This window comes from Bos indicus, chromosome 19 (genome assembly GCF_029378745.1).
Source record: "Bos indicus isolate NIAB-ARS_2022 breed Sahiwal x Tharparkar chromosome 19, NIAB-ARS_B.indTharparkar_mat_pri_1.0, whole genome shotgun sequence".
Classification (NCBI taxonomy): domain Eukaryota; kingdom Metazoa; phylum Chordata; class Mammalia; order Artiodactyla; family Bovidae; genus Bos; species Bos indicus.
In genome coordinates this window covers 1,055,604-1,063,020 of record NC_091778.1, presented here as the reverse complement: position 1 = coordinate 1,063,020, position 7,417 = coordinate 1,055,604, and the positions used below count along the sequence as shown (strand labels likewise).

General features: G+C 37.2%; 1 pseudogene; it reads right to left on the bottom strand.

Moving 5' to 3' along the window:
* Nucleotides 1–2,422: 2,422 nt before the first annotated feature.
* Nucleotides 2,423–3,379, bottom strand: LOC139177738 (olfactory receptor 4C11-like; annotated as a pseudogene).
* Between the last annotated feature and the right edge of the window lie 4,038 nt (nt 3,380–7,417).

Below are 7,417 nucleotides of genomic sequence, written 5' to 3'. Positions count from 1 at the left end.
GGCTGCCTGTACTTCCCAGGTCCAAGCCGCTCAGGTTCAGGCACTCAGGTAGTCCTCAGAGGTGCAGACTTTCGGTTGGGCCTGCGTTTTGTGCCCTTCCCAGATCCGAGCAGCTCAGGTGATGAGGTGTTTGGCGCACGCGATTGCTGCAACTTATCGCCTCCCTGCCGCTAGGTTATCTAGGTGTGCACCGGCACACCTTCTCAGGCAGATGTTGACCGTCCAGACCCCCAAGAAATTTTAGTTAGCAAAGAAGCCTGCTTACAGTTTTATAGATAATGTCTCTCTGGGGCTGCAGTTGTCCCCTTCCGGCTCTGGCTGCCTATCACCAGAGGGGGATGGTCTGCCGCTGGCTATCTCTGTTCAGTCCTTTGTTCTGTGCGCAGGCCTGGCAGTGTCATAGGTTAGGGCTGGCTTTTCGCGTGGTAGATATCCCACAGTCTGGTTTGCTAGCCCAAATTATTTCGCTAAGATAGCGCTCGGGGTATTCAGGCCAGATTCTTGTGATGCAGCCGGCGCCGTGCCTTCCTGCCCAGCCCCCACTTGCTAATGGCAGATGCAGGCGTCTGCACTGCTTCTCCACTGGGGGGGTTACCATAGGGCTCGCAATGTGCAGGTTTTAATTGTTTATTTATTTTTCCTCCCTGTTATGTTTCCCTCTGTGCTTCCAAGGCTCGGCACAGATTTGGCAATGAGAAGGTTTCCTGGTGTTTGGAAACTTCTCTCTTTTTAAGACTCCCTTCCCAGGATGGAACTCCATCCCTCCCTCTTTTGTCCCTTTTTTTTGGTCTTTTATTTTTTTCCCTACCTCCTTTTGAAGTCTTGGGTTGCTTTTCTGGGTGCCTGATGTCCTCTGCCGGCATTCAGAAGTTGTTTTGTGGAATTTACTCAGCATTTAAATGTTCTTTTGATGAATTTGTGGGGGAGAAAGTGTTCCCATCTTACTCTTTCACCATCTTAGCTCCTCCCTCCTGTCACTACTTGTTATATTAGAGCTATTGGGGATCTTAGGTGCAAAATAATAACGTTTTGTCTTCATTTGACAGAAATGCTTCCCTTAAAGCAATATTAAGTACTTGAGTATTAAATGATACTTAAATATCACAAAATAATACTTTTGGTGGCAATTTGAATTGGAATTATAGGCTCAGGTTCTAAAATAGCATGACAGTACTTTATCATGAGATTATATAATGATTGTGGTAGTGGGAGTGGTGAGCTAACATTATTTATATATTAAGCTATCTTCAAATACACATTTTTTTGAATAACCTCATGTAAAATAAAATATCAAATTTTGAGAAGTGCTTGACTGAGTGACTGAGCTGAAGCTTTCAATTTCGGGTTCTTCCCAGAATCCTGAAACTTGAGTTTTCAGATGTTATGGGGAAGCAAAAGAACAAAAATGCTTCTTTTCTGTACACAAATCAATATAACAGTGAAAACTTAATGATATGGGAATAGCCTGAAATTTCATTATTTCCTGAAAATGTTCATATTTCTAAAAGTGATTCTCAAAGTATAAGGAAGATGAAGCTTCTTCTCTCCTCTTTGGATAAAATGACCACTTCCTTTCACTTATTCTCTCTTTATAAAGCACCGTTTTCTGTCCTCCCTCCTTACCATTAGCCTCCTTTCTGCACATTGGTGCTGCCAAACTCTTATTTCCTCTTCCCTCTCCTTCATGAAGAGCAATGTGAAAGACTCTGAAGGGCAACTGACTGACTGGCTGTTATTTCCTATTAAATCAAATATAAGATCCTTCATCTTCTTAACTATGCACATTTTAAGATGTTTTTCAGTGATAGTCTAGGTTTTCACTGATAGTTCCAGCTTTTATAGGAGTTTGAGGGTCATCAGTATAGATACACTAGTAAGGTGGATTCAGCATTAATTTCTAGAGTAACATTTTCTCAGAGAATTTTCTCTGTTAGGTTGTCAAAACAGAAACCATGATTCTGTAAAGTTCCAGTCCCTTATGGATAAGCTCTTATGATCACCTTCATAAGAACTAGAACAAAATCTAGAAAAAGAATCAATGTACACACACACACACACACACACACACACACACACACACACACACACACACACATTCTGTCAGTCTATTTCTCTCTGAAGAAATATTTGTACAGGAAACTAAATTATCATGTGAATATTTTCTGATGTTGATAGAATTAAAGTAAGAGTCATCAGAGGTTGTTTGAAATTGTTATGGGTTTTATTTCCTAATGCAAGCCTCTCAGAATAAGGATACTGTGTATCTCTGTCTTTATATCCATGTATTTCTTTACTCTTGCTTCTGGACAAAAATATGCTATATGCTATTTCTTCTTTCCGTAAAGCAGAACTACATCATTAAGGAAATATACACAAGGATTCCAGTATATACACTTATCAACTGAAGTCATGCTTTGCTACATCATAACATTTTCATGGCATTTTTCACTTCTTCATTCTGTAGTTTATAGATCAGTGGGTTAAGCAAGGGTGTCCCAACTGTATAAAATACAGTCACCACCTTGTCTATTGGAAATGTGGTTGGTGGGCGTGTGTATATGAATATACATGGGCCAAAAAATATGACAACCACAATGAAGTGGGAGGTGCATGTAAAAAGGGCTTTTATCCTTCCTTCTGCACTGTGGTTTCTCAATGAGTACAAGGTGACAACATAGGAGATAAACAGGATTATGCAACTCACCATGCATATGGGCCCACTATTAGAAACAACAAGCAAATTTATCACAGAAGTGTCCATGCAGGCAAGTTTCAACAAGGGCTGCAAGTCACAGAAATAGTGGCCAATTACATTGGGGCCACAGAAGGGCAACCTCAAAGCCAGGAAAATCTGTGAAAATCTGTGCTGAGATCTCACCCCAGCTAGAATTCAAGACCCCACCCAGGCTAGAATCACCCAGGCTAGAATTTAAGACTGCACCCAGGCTAGAATCACCAATACACCACAAAGGAGCCAGCTCATGATGGCTGTATATTGCAAGGGTTTACAGATGGCTATGTAGCAATCTAAGGCCATGATGAGCACAAAGATCTTTATGCATCCAAAGAAATCGGCTGCAAAGACCTGGGTTATTCACTCATTGTAGAAAATTGTTTTCTCCTGAGAAAGGGCATCCACAGTTAACCTGGTGGCTGTGGTTGTAGAGAAGCAGGCATAAGCAAAGGACAGACAGAATAGGAAGAAATACATGGGACTCCTAAGTGTCCTGCTTGTCTTAATAGTCACAACAGTAAGAAAGTTCCCCAACAGTGTTGCAAAGTATAGGACCAAGAAGACTCCAAGTATTACTTTCTGCTTTCCTACATCCTGTGTCAAGCCAAAAAGAATTAATTCAGTCACACTCTTATTCACTGACATGGTAATGACTATAGATAAGAGGTAGTTGACAAAGGTTTAATCTGCAGAAAGAAGAAAATAATTAGACATGCTGGGAAGATAAGTGGACTGAATTCTGAAGTCCCAGTTTCTGTTTCATTCTTTGTTTGCTCCAAATGCCTTTGATCCAATATGAATCTCTGGAAATCTGCACATGTCCTAATCTCTCCCAGATCTATCTATTGATTCAGAAGTTAGCTGCCTTGGATCAAAGTTTTTGCGTTTTGATAATATCAGAATGAATGGCCTTTAATTTTTTTTTTCTTATTCCAACCAAGATTACAAACTCCAGAACTAGTACTTTCCTTGGGAAAATGACTTTAACACTTCAAAATTTAGCCTTCAGACAAGAAATGGAGTGCAAATACTTGCCATATCGTATTCTGAGTTTTCCTAAAAATTTGAAGACGGTTTTGTATCCACATAGACATCAATATACACATGTATATTCCAGGCATTATGTATCTTTTCTATGTTCCCTAGAAGCTAAATAGCACTATTTCAATATTAAGTGCTAATATTATTAGAGTCTCTGCTGAAGAAACCATTCTTAGTATGGCTCATTTTTGTGTCTGTTATACCTGACTCCATTGGAATCTTGGTTGAAATATGCTTTGACAATTTTTACCTATGCCTCTTGTGTTCAAGATGTCAGCTTCACTGATGGTCATAATATAACAAATGTGTGGATAATACACTAAGGTTTATATAATTTAGGAAACTACTATTTACCCTCAGGACTATACTTCTGAACTTACCCCATTAAATTACTGACCCTTTCTTCCTATGGATTTGACTTGTAAAATTTCCAATATGTGTATAATCTAATATATGATCTTACTTACACATGTCTCTCTTTACTCTAAATTTTCCAGAATACTTTCCTAAAAATATTGTTTGAAAAAAATCCTGCAGTTCCAATATACAATAATGCAATTTTTCTATTTCAGATATTTGTTAATATCATATATAGTTTGACTGAAATCATCATTATAGTTTCTGACTTTCACTTAGAATTATTATAACAATTTTCACAAATTACTATAATTCCCATAGTTTAATTATTTTACTTAATGATATAATGATATATAGTGTTTTAGAATATTGCAAAAAATTAATGCACATACAAGCAAAGCAAAAAAAAGCTTATTGTATTATCTCACTTGGTTAGCAAAAATGTATTTTTATTATATGTATATTAAATTATATTATAAGCCACATTTTATTTTTTACCACATCTTTATGAAAACATATTGTCCTGAGTATCTTTTATCATTTGTTGTCTTATATTTTGCAATCTTGTTATTTTATTTGCAATTAATATTAATCTAGCAAAATGATATTTCTTGGTAAATCAGTTGCTGAAGTCAGTTTGTCTGGATCTGGGTTCAAATCCCAGATCCACTATTTACTAGTTGCAAGATCTTGGGAAAATCACTTTAGACTTAATCATGGTTACTATGCAGATAAAATAAAGAATGATGTGGCTCATAGTAAGAACTATGTAAGTCAGTCTCTACCACTTGCACTTTTATGACTTTGCTTCTTTTCTTCTTCTGTGACTTTGTTCCTTTTTATAAAATACAAGCTGTCAATTTTCCCATTTTAATGTAGTCTATATTTTGAAAAAAACTTTAAAATAGAAATACATTATCCACTTACCTTATATAATTAAATAATTATCTTTCACTTTAAATATTTAATTGAAATTATCTGAAGTTACTGTGAGGAATGTGGAAAACATCCTCCCTGTTCCTAAAAATTTAATATGAGTTTTAAGGTACTTGTAGATAAGATCACTAATTATGTAAGTCATCATACGATTGGTGTTATAAGAATAGAAACAATCTACAGAGAGAAAAGTATAAATTCCTAAAGAGTACATTGATCAGTGAAAAATTCAGAATTTTTTAAAGAGATGAACTGTAACTGAAGAAAGTCAGGTTTTAAATCAGGTCTGAGAAGGCAGTTAGCATAGAATCTGAGGCCACACTGCTTAGATTCACACTCCATCTGCTGCCTATGAAGGTGTATATTTAACAAATTCCTTGATTCTATGCATTTCATTTTCTCCAGCTGTGAAAATATATGACAATGCAATCTACCTTTCAGAGTTGCTATGAAGGTTGGATAATTCAGTATGTGCAAAACATATGGAAGATGCAGGTATGCAGTACCTTCAATTGCAGTGGTTACTTCCATTATGATTATGAGTGTTAGCTTTCCAAGAGGGGTTCTTTATTTTCCAAAAGTACCCATTCCAAATTTTTATTTACCTATAAAACAACTGCACAACTGTTTTAAACATTAAGTTCCTTTTCTAAGTAGCAGAAATTACATTGGCACTGTGTATCACACCAGTTTTCTCATGGTGACCAGAAGTTAGGAATGATGCTTTGAGAAATTTTAATATGTATTTAAATATAAATCAATAAAAGTACATAACACCTTCAGTAATATGGTCCCATGATAAGAGGAAAGTAGAAGGAACATAGGGCCTTTGATGTGAAAAAGTCTAGAATCCAGAAATAAACCTCCGAGTGAGGGCTTCGGAAGGAGAGAGGAAGACAAGATTTTAATGGACATGATACTGCTGCTACTAAGTCACTTCAGTGGTTCAGTCGTGTTCGACTCTGTGTGACCCCATAGATGGCAGCCCCTAGGCTCCCCCATCCCTGGGATCCCCCAGGCAAGAACACTGGAGTGTGTTGCCATTTCCTTCTCCAATGCATGAAAGTGAAAAGTGAAAGTGAAGTTGCTCAGTGGTGTCCGACTCTTAGCAACCCCATGGACTGTAGCCTACAAGGCCCCTCCATCCATGGGATTTTCCAGGCAAGAGTACTGGAGTGGGGTGTCATTTCCTTCTCCAAATGGACATGATAAGGCAAATCCTTTATCAATCAAATAAAAAAATCAAATTGAAACTTTGAGTTTAGTTGGGTTATTCTGATGCTGGGATATATTGAAGGCAAAAGGAGAAGGGGGTGGCAGAGGACAAGATGGTTAGATAGCATCACTGACTTAATGGACATGAATTTGAACAAATTCCAGGAGATCATGGAGGGAAGAAAAGCCTGATATGCTGCAGTCCATGGAGTGGCAAAGAGTCAGACATGACATAGTGACTGAACAACAACAAAGGCATAGTAGAAAAACTTCAAAAACAAGGTTTTCTACCTAGCCACAGGCCATGAAAACAAGAGTGTATTGTTTGAATATGTTTTTGTAGGGATATATGAAATGTAGAGACCTAAAAAGATGTGAACTGTTTTTATTATGATTTACTCATTACCTAAGAACAGAAATAACTAAGTTGTTTAACAAAATTGTCATTAAAAAAAAAAAAAAAATCCAATTGGACTTTAAGCTCATCTGCAAAGAAATGCCTACCTTCTTGAAGATTTGCAGCTTCCAGGGGAGATACATCTTTCTATCCACTACACTAAGAAACTAAGTTGGAAGCATACAAGTTGATCCACTGTGGTTCCAATGAAATAAAGTCTGGACCCTCAGTGACCCCAGATATGATTCGTTGGTCACTTTGGATTTCTTACTTCCTTCCCTGGAGAAGGGAATAGCTACCCACTCCAGTATTCTGGCCTGGAGAATTCCATGAACTGTATAATCCATGGGGTTGTAAAGAGTTGGACATGACAGAGCAACTTTCACTTCTTTGAGAAGGATCTTAAATGTTCATTTTTTATTAGTCTCATGCAAAATAGCAAAATTAATTATATCTTGTTACATTTAATAAGATCATGTGCTGTCACTGTTATCATTTTTTTAAATTTTATTTTATTTTTAAACTTTACAATATTGTATTAGTTCTGCCAAATATCAAAATGAATCCGCCACAGGTATACCCACGTTCCCCATCCTGAACCCTCCACCCTCCTCCCTCCCCTCCCCTCCCTCTAAGGTTTTATTTGTTATAGCGATTTTAGGTTCACAATAAAATTAAGAGAAAGGTTCAGAGATTTCCCATACAGTCCCTGCCTAACACATATATAACCTCCACCC